The sequence below is a fragment of the Sus scrofa genome, chromosome 3 (assembly GCF_054392235.1).
Source record: "Sus scrofa isolate SSC_HxYL_T2T_F1_AM1 chromosome 3, Sscrofa_HxYL_maternal_Yorkshire_Landrace_v2.0, whole genome shotgun sequence".
NCBI classification, from domain to species: Eukaryota; Metazoa; Chordata; class Mammalia; order Artiodactyla; family Suidae; genus Sus; species Sus scrofa.
Window position 1 is genome coordinate 58,321,510 of NC_139385.1, and position 15,063 is coordinate 58,336,572.

At 39.1% G+C, this 15,063-nt stretch overlaps 1 long non-coding RNA gene across 4 annotated transcripts in view; it reads right to left on the reverse strand.

The window, feature by feature from the left end:
• Positions 1 to 15,063, reverse strand: part of LOC110259968 (uncharacterized) — a 74,435-nt gene that overhangs the window by 19,798 nt on the left and 39,574 nt on the right. The window contains exon 4 of one of the 4 annotated variants that reach the window (XR_014841221.1): positions 4,298 to 4,422. The exons of the other annotated variants lie outside the window; for them this stretch is intronic. This is a non-coding gene — a long non-coding RNA (uncharacterized LOC110259968). The remainder of the gene's footprint in view (positions 1 to 4,297; positions 4,423 to 15,063) is intronic. 4 annotated transcript variants of the gene reach the window in all.

Below are 15,063 nucleotides of genomic sequence, written 5' to 3' on the forward strand. Positions count from 1 at the left end.
AACAAACCCCACTAGTATCAACAAGGATGTGGGTTCAATCCCTGGCCTTGCTCAACAGGTTAAGGATCCAGCACTGCCGTGAGCTGTGGTGTAGGTCACAGATGCTGCTCAGATCCTGAGTTGCTGTGGCTGTGGCGTAGGGTATCGGCTGCAGCTTCAATTCGACCCTTAACCCGGGAACTTCCATATGTCACAGGCGTGGCCCTAAAAAAAGCAAAAAAATAAAAATAAAAATAAATTTAAAAAGAACACCATTTATGTTGGTTAACTATAATAGATACAACAAAATTAAAATTTTGACTTAAGAAAACAAATAATACATTAGCCTCAGGTTATTAAATTATTTAGCAAAACCATTGGCTTCTGGGTGGGAATTTAAATTAAATATCTGTGCTAGCTACTTTTCTTAGTCACTAATAATATTTTGGTGGAGCAATTATTTACCATTTTACATGTTACATTTAAATTTATTAATCATGATCACTTATATCTGGAATCTAATATATGGCACAAATGAGATTTTCCACAGAAAAGAAAATCATGGACAAGGAGAACAGACTTGTGGTTGCCAAGGGGGAGGAGGCGGGAGTGGGATGGACTCGGAATTTGGGGTTAATAGATGCAAGCTATTGCCTTTGGAATGGATGAGCAATGAGACTCTGCTGTATAGCACTGGGAACTCTATCTAGTCACTTATGATGGAGCATGATAATGTGAGGAAAAAAAATGTATACATGTATGTGTGACTGGGTCACCTTGCTGTACAGTAGATAATTAACAGAAGACTGTAAACCAGCTATAATGGAAAAAATAAAAATCATTTAAAAATGTTTTAATCATGAGACATATGTATATGTCTGGAGTGTATGTATCTATGTGTAGCTAGATTGTAAAGTCATAGAGGAAAACAAAGCTGCATTATTTTTCTGAATTATCTATTTTCTTATTAAGTTACCTTCCTGAAAATAGTTATAAAGGAGTTAATATCCTTTGCTTCACATTACATTTATATCCTCTAGGTCAGCTAGATCATGACTTTTCTTCAACCTTATCAGGCATCTAAACCCATGACTGACCTATATCATGACTGATATTGTCATTATGTGAACCGTGTAGAACCACATTTTGCAGGACCTGTGGTGAGTACTGCTTCTATCTGCCTTTAGCAATCCAAGCTGCATGGGAAACAGTTCAATTTAATTGTCATTTGTTGGTAGGTAATTGCCGACAATTTGACATCGAACGAGATTTTTTTCTTTCACGATTCACTGAAGTACTAATGTAAACTAGTTTCTTTTTCAGCTTTTAGAATTGTCTCTAATTATAATAGATTTTGAATTTCCTATGAATCAATGACCTGTTTACTTTTTCAAGCTATTTAAAACCTTCTTGAGTGACAATAAAACTTAAAACGTTAAACACTTTAAAATTCTTCAGAAGAGCCACATGCATAGGTTTCAAAATGTGGCCGTCATTCTCAGAAAAGACAAAGTTTTTAAAATATATCATGCAAAATGTGGGCTACTTTAAAGTATTTTTATTTGGAACTGCCATACGATCCAGCAATCCCACTCCAGACATGTGTTCATATTCACTGCAGTATCATTCACAATCACCAAGACAAGGAAACAACTTAAGTGATGATGAACAGATAAAGAAAATGTGTGCTATGCACACATACACAGTGGACTCTATTCAGCCTGAGAAAAGAAGGAAATCCTTCCATTTGCAACAACAAAAATGAAATTGGAAGGTATTATGCTAAGTAAAATAAATCAAAGACATCTACTGTATGGTGTCACAATTATGTGGATTTAAAAAACAAACAGGAGTTCCTGTCGTGGCGCAGTGGTTAACGAATCCGACTAGGAACCATGAGGTTGCGGGTTTGGTCCCTGCCCTTGTTCAGTGGGTTAACGATCCAGCGTTGCCATGAGCTGTGGTGTAGGTTGCAGACTCGGCTCGGATCCCGCGTTGCTGTGGCTCTGGTGTAGGCTGGGGGCTACAGCTCCGATTCGACCCCTAGCCTGGGAACCTCCATATGCCGCGGGAGCGGCCCAAAGAAATAGCAAAAAGACAAAAAAACAAAACAAAACAAAACAAACAAACAAACAAACTCAAAGAAACAGAATAGATGGTGGTTTCCAGGAGCTGGGGAATGGGGGAACGAGGAAGAGACTTGTCCAAGTGTACACATTTTCAGTTACAAGATGAATAAAATCTGTAGATCTAATTATACCATGATGACTATAGTTGATAACTGTAATATATGAATTGAAATTTGCTAAGGGAGTAGAACTTAAGTGTTCTTACCAAAAACAAACAAAAAAAAAAAGAGACAAAAAAAGGTAAATACGCGAGCTGATGGATGTGTTAATTAACTGGATAGTAGGAATCCTTTCACAATGTTTATCAAATCATCGGGTGATATATGTTAAATGTGTTACAATTTTATTTGTTAGTTATACCTCAATAAAGCTGAAATAAAAGGAATGAAAATTCCAGAAGTGTCAACCGTAGGTATGTTGATAAAATTAAGCAAAATATTATTAATACTTGGATGGTATAAAATAGATGGCAGGGTTCCCGTTGTGGCGCAGTGGAAACGAATCCGACTAGGAACCATGAGGTTTCGAGTTCAATCCCTGGCCTTTCTTAGTGGGTTAAGGGCCCAGCGTTGCCATGAGCTGTAGTGTAGATCACAGACACGCTCAGATCCGGCATTGCTGTGGCTGTGGTGTAGGCCAGCAGCTACAGCTCTGATTGGACACCTAGCCTGGGAACCTCCATGTGCTGCAGGTGTAGCCCTAAAAAGCAAATAAATAAATAGATGGAAAAATGACTCAAATATTTTGGCAACACTTTTTGCTCCCTATTTAAAGGGAAGATATTTAATGCTAATGTTTTAAATATATTTAGCATTTTGTGAGAAAATGATTTTAAAATATCAGTTAAAATATAGATTTGTTTTGTGCTAAAAATATGAAGAAATGCTGTATCATTTGAAATAACATTAAAAAAGTAAACTTAAGAATGATTGATAGTGGAGTTCCCATCATGGCACAGCATAAACAAATCCAACTAGGAACCATGAGGTTGCGGGTTTGATCCCTGGCCTTGCTCAATGAGTTAGGGATCTGGCATTGCCGTGAGCTGTGATGTAAGTCACAGATGTGGCCTGGATCTGGAGTGGCTGTGGAGTAGGCCGGTAGCTGCAGCTCTGATTAGACCCCTAGCCTGGGAACTTCCATATGTTGTGGGTGGGGCCCTAAAAAGCAAAAAAAAAAAAAAAAATCTGGTTTTCTGGTTGAGAGAAAAACATATCTAAGATATTTCAGATCTAAAGATTTACCAGCTAAGGATCACGGTGAATGTGAAATGTATTGCCATTTATCGAAATCACTCTATGTGTGATATGCTTTACCTTCTTTTATCTCCAATTCTGCAAACTAGGAATTTTTATCTCCATTTTATAAATGAGAATGAGAGAGCATGTTCTCAAGGTCACAGTTAACTTTCCTTTTTCCTTGGCAGAAAGATATATACCTAGTAACCTAAATTATAAAGAATAGCAGAAGAATTGTGTCCTGCAAAGCCTTTAACTAGATAAATAGATGTGCCAAAGTAAATGGGAAAAATCCATTTCCAAATTTATATACAATCAGAAAGGATGGCTGAAACTGGCATTGCTGATAGAGGTAAGTGGAGGGAAAATTTTATTCACATCTTCACTCAGTATTTCAGATGAAACAGTTACTTAACAACAGTCTAAGCTGCCTAGGAAATCATCATTGCGAGGCCTTGGGGATAATTAACTAGGATGCCCAGTTCATTCATGATTTTCTGATGAGAATAGGAAACTGAAAAGAATAATACCAGGATAATCTGGAACTTGCTTTTCTGACAGTATTAGCGATTTTTTTTTTTTTTTTTTTTGGATACTAGGTGTTTCCTAAAACTTTAAATCAAGAGTACAAAGAGAAATATCTTTGGCCTCATCTTGTAAACAAATGCTAAATCCCTCTGATTTCTCCATTTGGTACTATTTTGCTGGGTATAATAAGAACCATAAAGTGGAGAAAAGAAATATACCAAACAACTGCTGGCCAGGCTAGTGAATGAATAGCAAACTTAGGAGGGATCATCCCAAGGATCTGGCAAAGTCAAACATAATTGTAAGCCTCTGTTTAGCCCTATTAGCCATGGCAGCCTTCCTACACTTCTAAACTGAAATTTAAGCCTTAGCCACAAAATCCAACCACCAGAGGGTGCTGTGGGGCAGTCTCTATCCACTTACCCTTCATACTTCGATTTCTTCATCCTTTCTCCTTGAAACAAACTTTATCACTTCCATTTCAAGACCCATCATACTTGGAGAGCAAAGCCATTTCATACTGTTGTTAGGATTACAGGCAATCAATCCTATTGATTGTAAGATGAAAAGTTTTTATGTTTTGGAGTTCCCTTGTGGTACAATTGATTAAAAATCCTATGTTGCCCCTCGCAACCTACTAAGCCACAGTGGGAACTCCCCCAAAACACTGGTCTTGATGGAGTGAATGGAATCCAACAACAACACAGAGAAAAAAAAAACAAACTGGAAACAAATCCAACTATGGAGTCCTGCCTCCCATTCTCTGACCAGTACTTTCTGTTTTTCCAAGTCATTCTCCCTAATCCTCCATCTTCCACAAGGCTCTTTACCCCACCAGGACCTCAACTCCATTGACTGGATGAACTATCCACTGCCCGCCCCCACCCCATGTTGCCCTCTCCCATTGGGTTCTCTGGAGGAAGCCGATGCCAAACCCTGCCAGCTCACTGAATCCCTTCCTTCAACCCCTCAGCTCTCATCTTGCTTCTCTGCATTTGACACCAGAGTCCTCACACCAACGACACCTGATGCTCCATCTTTATTTCACTGGCATCTCTAGTCTGTTCGGTCTCCACTTTCCTACACAAATATTGCTTATCTTCTCCTCCTTTCTCAGCCCCCAGTACCTTCTTCGCCATCAACAACCTTGCTCCCTACTTATTAAGAAGATTGAAGCCCTCCAAGAACAGACACCTTCCTCATACCCCTACACTGAGAACTTGAACTTTCTGTGAGCTACCCCACAACACCAGCTGTTTTTAAAACATTTGCTAGCTGCAACCTTGTATCTCAAGGTTAGTCCCCCTTATAACAATGCAACCATTTCAGATCCCAACCAATTGGTGCTTGACAAGCACCTTGACTTCTTTCCAGCTCCAATTATAATTCTTGACAAACAATTCATGCAACTAACTGCGGCCTTGCCATTTATGCCTTCATAACCTTCCCCTATTTTTCAGTCCATGGAACACAATTCAAGTGCCCCCTGAATCTGTCTCCCAGGCAGCAGTTCTAATAAATCCCAAATGAAGTCTTTATTTCAATCAGATCTGTTTCCGAAATTTTGGTGAACATAACACATGAATCATTCTGCCCGTAAGTTACTCTCACAATCATTTCCCCATCTTCAAAGAGTAAGTTATGTATATATATATTTCTTTTTTCACCTACCAACAAGTCTCTCTATCCTGTATCCCATTCACATACTTTTCTAAGTAGGCAGATCTGGAAGATATATTTTTCTTGAATAGGGAGAGCCCTCTCGTATATTTCAAACCTTCATTTTTTTTCACAAAAGTGACTGATAATAGAGGAAACTCAGTTTTAACCAAAATTTAGTGTTATATGGGGAACATATAGAAAATATTTTGACAGGCATTTATAACTGTGGTAGAAATGGGATCCTAAAATTCACATCTCAATCTTCTGTGAACCTTTAGGAGAATTTAGGTTGTCACACTGTTATTTTATATAGTTCTGGGAACCTAGAGGGCAGGTCTGTCTCTGCACAGTGTACATAGACACATAGTTCAGATTAAAGAGTGATAATGGGGTTGAAGAGTAGATTTAAGGATATTTAAATCAGAGTTTCTGTTGTGGCTCAGTGGTTAATGAACCTGACTAGCATCTGTGAGGACTCCAGTTCAGTTTCTGGCCTCACTCAGTGGGTTGAGGATCCGGGGTTGCCATGAGTTGTGATGTAAGCTAACAGCTACAGCTCCCATGTGACCCCTAGCCTGGGAACTTCCATATGTTGCAGGTGTGGCCCTAAAAAGCAATAATAATAATAATAATAATAATAATAATTTTAAAATATGACTGAAAGCCACAGTTCAGGCTATGTAAGTTATTAAATATACATAAATCTTCCAGATCAAGAAAACTTGAGATAATGAGAATTTAAAAGGTCTTATAATTACTTCAATAACAAGACCACTCACTTTTTCTTTCAGAGGTGGCAGTGGCTAATTCCAGAACAGTTCCTTATCTCTTGCCATGTTTCATTACTTTTCTCCTTATTTTAAAAAGGCATTTTTCTCTGTATTTAGAGATTGTAATACCCAGGAGATCTTCTCACTGGCCTTCCCAGTCTATGGACCCTATTTTGAGTGCCCTTTATATATTTATGTAGTGTCCTTCACAAAGGGCAACAGGATCAATTTAAAAAGCTGTGTGTCTTGAATGGAGTTTTGAAATCAAGTATACAGAGAAATGCTAGATCGCATTCTGCCCCAGGTCTTGTTGTGATTTAATCACATTCATAGGAAACAATATTGATTTCTACGGGCAGCTTGTAATAAGTTCAGGTATTGCAAGCCTAAGCAACATTACTGTGCAACTAATGAATATACAAACATAAAACACTGTATGGATATGCTTAGAGTTATGCCAAAATTCTAAAAAGATTAAATTGCTTCAAACTATACCTCAAATACTCACAGGCCTAGTGCAAAGACACACATGGGTTCTAGAAATATATAAACAATACCTTCCCTTAAGCAAAGTGATAAAATCAAATCTTTTGGAAGCTGATCAAGGACATTCCAAAACAATTAAAGACAGCATGTTTTTAAAAAGGTTTTCATTGGCTATACCTCAATTAAAAAAATAAAATTTAAAAAATAAAACAAAAAATCTTTTAAAATAATATAGAGATTACTATATTTTTGAAGTAAGCAATGGTTTAATTTTGAAACCTGAATCCTTTGAAAAATTAATCTGAGGTCAAAATATTTAAAATCATTTTTGACCGTTAGCTTGTCCATCTGCCAGAGCTTTGTCCTAAAACCAAGAGTCAAAGTAGGATAAATGTGGTACCTGTGGCGTGGGTACAGCAGACGTGCCGTGTGGACTAAAGCTACAATGGGAAAACCATAGGAGAATCCGGGGCTTGTTAGTGTTTTGGGCTTCCTGATACCCACCCCCCCCACACACACCCCAAGTAGAAAGTCTGTCATCAGCTGTGACAGTATCAGTGAGAAAGAGAACATGTTTCCACTGCCAGCTTGGGTCCTCACCCTACCACCCCCTCTAAGACTGATGAGGACTGGTCCTGGGGACCCCAGGCAGGAGCTGGTGGCATCCTTGAACAAGATCTACATCTGTAAATAATAAGGAGAAAGCCAAGCGAGAAGGAAATTTATAGGAGCCCCTTTAACAGCCCTAGTAGAAGGGTCATGTCCAAACTGGAATCAACAGTTAACAGTGTCCCTTAAATCTCTCTCTGGAAGGAAGGAAAGAAAACTGCATTCACAAGGTCATGTCTCTGAGTTCACTCAATTCTGAATGCACGAACATGTATTTTTTAATCCACTCGATCAAAGAATCTTGGTTTTATCTATCTATCTATCTATCTGTCTATCTATCTATCTATCATCTATCTATCTATCTATCTATCTATCTATCTACATATGTAAACAAGGCTACTGGGACAAATTTCATATCAGTGATTACCAAATCTGGGTGATTTTCGCCCCCATGGATACATTTGGCAGTGATAGCCATGCTTGTGTTCAGGAGCAGAGAGTCGGTGCTGGAATCTAGTGAGCGGAAGCCAGGCATGCTGATAGATGCTCTGCAATGCATGTAACAGCCCCCACAACACAGAATTATCTGACGCAAAGTACCAATAGTGCTGAGGTTGAGAAACCCTGAGAGAAGTATTCCATTCCTTGGTGTGTTTGAATGCCATTCCTTGGTATGTTCCTTGGTATATGTTCCATTATATAGATATACCATATTTTGTTGAGCATGCAACTGTTGATGGCCATCGGGCAGTTTTCAGTGTTTGGCTATTAGCAATAATGCTGTTGTGAACATTTGTGTGCAAGTTTTGGCATAACTGTATGATATCATTTATTTTGGGCAAATAGCTGGAAGAGAAATACGAAAAGGGACATCAAAAATTTTAAGGAAACTTGTAAATCATCTATACTTTATTTTTTTTTTTTTCTTCTCTTTTAGGGCCACACCTGCAGCATAGGGAGGTTCCCAGGCTAGGGGTTGAAGAGGAGCTACAACTGCCAGCCTACACCACAGCCACAGCAATACAGGATCCCCAACCAACTGAGTGAGGAGAGGGATTGAACCCCCATCCTCATGGATCCTACTTGGGTTCATTAACGAATGAACCATGAAGGGAACTCCCAATACTTTAATTTTTTTAATTTAAAAATAAATTCATTTTTGCACTTTGGGAAACAGAAAAGCCTGAAGCCGGTTCCCAGCCGCAGCCAGGATGTGTATTAAGGTCTCTTAGGGGGAGGGTCGTGGGCTGGTTTTCTGCTGGTGCTACCTCTGCCTCCCAGGGTGGCAGAGCTGGGACCTCGCCATGCTGCACCCACCTGCTCTGGTGTGGCCCTAAAAAGGAAAAAAAAAAAAATGAAGTAAAAGTCCAGTATGGAGAAGGGGATTAATACGGCAGAATAGAAGGACTGGAGCTCAATTTCTCTCCTAAAAACAACAAAATTCACAACTAAAGGATGAGCAATCTTCACTCCAATGGACCAGAAACCTTAAAAATGTATCCTACTCCAGAAGACAAAGAGGAGGCCCCATCAAGAGGTAGGAGAGGCGATTTTGTGATATAAACAACCCCATACCTCCCGGATGGGAAGCCCCACAGACTGGAAACTAACTGGTTCACAGAGACTCACCTACAGGACTGAGAGTTCTGAGCCCCACATCAAACTCTCATGTGGGGATCTGGCACTGGGAGAAAGAGCCCCCAGAGCATCTGGCATTGAAGGCCAGTGGGGCTTGTGCGCAGGAGCTCCATGGGACTGGGGGAAATGGAGACCCCATTCTTAAAAGGTGCACAGATTTTCACGTGCACTGGGTCCTAGGGCAAAGCAAAGTCTCCATAGGAATCTGGGTCAAACCTGACTGCAGTTCTTGGAGGACATCCTGGGATAACAGGGGTGAATGTGGCTTGTTGTGTGGGAAGGATATTGAGAGCAAAGCTCTCAGGAATATTCAGCAGCCTGCCTTTCTCTGGAGCCTGGCCATTTTGGGAAAACCTGACCCCACCCATCAGTCAGCTTCTGAGAAGCCCCAGGGCAAACAACGATCCAGGTGGGATCACAGACCCGCCTCTCAGTAAACCGGCTACCTAGAGAACCCTCAAGCACACAGCTGCCTCTAATCCCATCCAGAGACTAAGCCCCATCCAGCAGAGGGATTAGAATCAGCTCCACCTACCAGTGGGCTGGCATCAGCCCCTCCCATCAGGAAGCCTCCCATACCGACTTCAGCCACAAGGGAGGCAGCCACCAGAAATAAGAGAGGCTACAACTCTATTATCTGTCAAATGGTCACCACACCAAAAACCTATAAAAATGAAAAGACAGAGAACTATAACTCAGATGAGGGAGAAAGGAAAAACCCAGAAAATCAGCTAGTGATGAGGAGAGTCTCAGCCTCCAGGAAAAAGACTTTAGATTGTTGATGCTGAAGATGATGCAAGACAATGGAAATAAATTGGAGGCAAAGATGGATAACTTACAGGAAACACTGAGCAGAGATACAATATATAAAAATTAAACAAGAAGAGATGCAAAATACAATAACTGAAATAAAAAATTCACTAGAAGCAGCTAAGAGCAGAATACAGGAGTCAGAAAAATGAATAAGCGAGGTGGAGGACAGATTAGTGGAAATTATTGATGTGGAGCAGAAAAGAAAAAAAGGATTGAAAACAAATGAAGAGAGTCTCAGAGAACTCTGGACAACATTAAACACACCAATATCTGTATTACAGGGGTGCCAGAAGAAGAAAAGAGACAGAAGGGGAGAGAAAAAATATTCCAAGAGATAACAGTCGAAAACTTCCCTCACATGGGAAAGGAACAACTCACTCAAATCCAGGAAGCACACCGAGTACCATATAAAATAAACCCAAGGAGGAACACCCTGAGACACATATTCATCAAACTGACAAAAATTATAAAGACAAAGAGAAAAATCTTGAAAGCAGCTAGGGAAAAGAAACAAATAATGTACAAGGGAACCCCAATAAGGTTATTGGCAGATTTTTCAGGAGAACCTGTGCAGGCCAGAAGGGAGTGGCATGATATACTTCACGTGATGAAAGGAAAAAACCTCCAACCAAGATGACTTTACCAGCAAGGCTCTCATTCAGATTTGAAGGAGAAATAAAAACCTTCACAGCTAAGCAAAAGCTGAGAGAATTCAGCAACACTAAACCAGCCTTACAACAAATACTAAAGGAACTTCTCTAGGCAGAAAAGAAAAGACAGCAACAGGAAACAAAAATTACACAAATGATAAGGCTCACCAGTAAAGGTATATATACAGTAAGATACCAAATCATGCACAATTATACCACCAAAATCAGAAATCATGAGAAGAGGTGGGTACAAATGCAGGACACTGGAGATGAACTTACAATTAAGAAAACAACAACTTGGAGTTCCCGTCGTGGCGCAGTGGTTAACGAATCCGACTAGGAACCATGAGGTCGCGGGTTCGGTCCCTGCCCTTGCTCAGTGGGTTAATGATCCGGCGTTGCCGTGAGCTGTGGTGTAGGTTGCAGACGCGGCTCGGATCCTGCGTTGCTGTGGCTCTGGCGTAGGCCGGTGGCTACAGCTCCGATCCAACCCCTAGCCTGGGAACCTCCATATGCCGCAGAAGCGGCCCAAGAGATAGCAACAACAACAACAACAAACAACAACAACAAAAGACAAAAGACAAAAAGACAAAAAAAAAAAAAAGAAAAAAGAAAACAACAACTTAAAACAATCTCATATACATATAGACTCTTATATTCAAACTTCAGAATAACTGCAAACCAAAAATCTACAACTGAAACCCAAACAAAGAAAAATCAACACAAATACAACACTAAAGATAGTCATCAAACCAGAAGAGGAGAGAACAAGAGAAGGAGGAAAGAAAAAAGAGCAACAAAAACAAATCCAAAGCAATTAATAAAATGGCAATGGGGACATACATATCAATAATTACCTTAAATGTTAATGGACTAAACGCTGCAACCAAAAGACAAAGACTGGCTGAATGGATACAAAAACTAGACTCATATATATGCTATCTTCAGGAGACCCACTTCACTTCTAGGGATACATACAAATTGAAAGTGAGAGGATGGAAGGAAATATTTCATGCAAACGGGGATCAAAAGAAAGCTGGAGGAGCAATACTCATATCAGACAAAATAGACTTTAAAAGAATATTTTAAGAGACAAAGGTCATTACATAATGACCAAAGGATCAATCCAAGAAGAAGATATAACAATTTTAAATATCTACTCACCCAACATAGGTTCACCACAATATATAAGGCAACTGCTAAAAACCTTAAAATGACCAATCGACAATAACACAATTAACAGTGGGGGATGTAAACACCCCACTTACAGCAATGAACAGATCATCCAGACAGAAAATCAATAAGGAAACACAGGCCCTGAATGAAGCATTAGACCAGATGGACTTAATGGGTATTTATAGGACATTCCATCCAAAAACAACAGAATACACATTTTTCTCACAAGGAACAGTCTCTAAGATTGATCACATCCTGGGCTACAAATCCAACGTTGGTAACTTTAAGAAAATTGAAATCATATCAAGCTTCTTTTCCCACCACAACACTATTCGGCTGGAAATCAACAATAAGAAAAAAACTGCAAAAAACACAAACACATGGAGATGAAACAACATGCTACTAAACAACCAATGGATCAATGAAGAAATCAAAGAGGAAATTAAAAAATACCTAGCAGCAAGTGACAACGAAGATATGACACTTCCAAACTTATGGGATGCAGCAAAAGCCGTTCTAAGAGGAACGTTTATAGCAATACAACCGCACCTCAGGAAACAAGAAAAAGCTCAAATAAACAAGCTAACTTTACATCTAAAGCAGCTTGAGAGAGAAGAACAGAGAAGACCTAAAGTCAGTAGAAGCAAAAAAAATCATAAAGATCAGAGCAGAAATCAATGAAATAGAAATGAAGAAAACCATAGAAAAGATCAATGAAACGAAAAGCTGGTTCTTTGAAAAGATCAACGAAATTGATAAACCCCTAGACAGACTTACCAAGCAAAAAAGAGAGAGGACTCAAATCAATAAAATTAGAAATGAAAAAGGAGAAGTAACAATGAACATCACAGAATTACAAAGGATCATAAGAGACTACTATATGCAACTATACGCCAATAAAATGGAAAACATTGAAGAAATGGACAAATTCTTAGAAAAGTACAATCTTCCAAGACTAAACGAAGATGAAATAGAAAAGATGAATGGACCAATCACAAGAACTGAAATGGAAACTGTGATTTAAAAACTTCCAACAAACGAAAGTCCAGGACCAGATGGCTTCACATGTAGAAAAGAGATAACACCTGTCCTTCTGAAACTATTTCAAAAAATCGCAGAGGAAGGGATACTCCCAAACTCATTCTATGAAGCCACCATCACTCTGATACCAAAACCAGACAAATACCACAAAAAAAGAGAAAACTACACACCAATTTCACTGATGAACACAGATGCAAAAATCCTCAACAAAATACTAGCAAACCGAGCCCAACAATACATTAAAAGGATTGTGCATCATGATCAAGTAGGATTTATCCCAGGGATGCAAGGGTTCTTCAATATCCACAAATCAAACAGTGTGATATACCACATTAACAAGCTGAAGAATAAAAACCATATGATCCTCTCAATAGATGCAGAAATAGCCTTTGACAAAATCCAACACCCATTTCTGATAAAAACCCTTCAGAAAGTGGGCACAGAGGGAACCTACCTCAACATAATAAAGACCATATATGACAAACCCAAAGTGAACATCATTCTCAATGGTGAAAAGTTCAAAGAATTCCCCACTGAGATCAGGAACAAGACAAGGATGTCCACTCTCACCACTACTCTTCAACAGAGTTTTGGAAGTCCTAGCCATGGCAATCAGAGAAGTAAAAGAGATAAAAGGAATCCAAATTGGAAAGGAAGAAGTAAAACTATCACTATTTGCAGATGACATGATACTATACCTAGAGAATCCTAAAGTCTCTACCAGAAAACTGTTAGAGTTCATCGATGAATTTGGCAAAGTCACAGGATACAAAATTAATACACAGAAATTGACAGCATTTCCATACACTAACAATGAAAGATCAGAAAGAGAAATTAGGGGAGCCATCCCGTTTACCATCACATCCAAAAGAATAAAATGCCTAGGAGTAAACATACCTAAAGAGATGAAAGACCTGTACTCTGAAAACTATAAGACACTGATGAAAGAAATCAAAGATGACACAAATAGATGGAAAGATATACCATGCTCATAGATTGGAAGAGTTAATATTATCAAAATGACTATACTACCCAAGGCATTATACAGATTCAATGCAATCCCTATCAAATTACCAAGGATATTTTTCACAGAATTCGAACAAAATATTTTAAAGTCTGTTTGGAAGCACAAAACACCCCAGAATAGCCAAAGACATCCTGAAAAAAGAAAAATGGAGCTGGAGGAATCAGCCTCCCAGACTTCAGACTATACTACAAAGCAACAGTCATCAAAACAGCATGGTACTGGCACAAAGACAGAGATAGAGATCAGTGGAACAGGATAGAAAGCCCAGAATTCAACCCACACACCTACAGCCAACTCACCTATGACAAAGGAGGCAAGAATATACAATGGAGAAAGGACAGCTTGTTCAATAAGTGGTGCTGGGAAAACTGGACAGCCACATGGAAAAGAATGAAATTAGAACACTCCCTAACACCATACACAAAAATCAACTCCAAATGGATTTAAGACCTAGATATAAGACCAGACACTATCAAACTCTTAGAGGAAAACATAGGCCAAACCCTCTCTGGCATAAATGACAGCAACATCTTCTCAGATCCACCTCTTAAGAGTAATGACAATAAAAACAAAAATAACCAAATGAGACCTAAGCAAACTACAGTTTCTGCAAAGGAAACTTTAAACAAAACAAAAAGACAGCCCACAGAATGGGAGAAAATCTTTGCAAGTGAATCGATAGACAAGGGATTAATCTCCAAAATTTATAAACACCTTCTGCAGCTCCATACCAAAAAAACAAAAAAACAAAAAACAACAACAAAAAAAACAAACAACCCCATCAACAAATGGGCCGAAGATCTAAACAGACAATTCTCCAAAGAAGACATAGAGATGGCCAAAAAACACATGAAAAGATGTTCAGCATCACTCATTCTTAGAGAGATGCAAATCAAAACCACTATGAGGTACCACTTTACAACAGCCAGAATGACCATCATCAAAAAGTCTACAAACATTAAGTGCTGGAGAGGGTGTGGAGAAAAAGGAACCCTAGTACACTGTTGGTGGGATTGTAAAGTGGTGCAACCACTGTGGAAAACACTATGGAGATTCCTCAGAAAACTAAACATAGAACTACCATTTGATCCAGCAATCCCACTCCTGGGCATCTATCCAGGGAAAACCATGACTTGAAAAGACACATGTACTCTGATGTTCATTGCAGTACTGTTTGCAATAGCTAAGACATGGAAACAACCTAAATGTCCATCGACAGAGGAGTGGATCCTGAAGATGTTGTACATATACACAATGGAATATTACTCAGCCATTAAAAGGAATGAAATACCAGCATTTTTAGCAACATGGATGGAC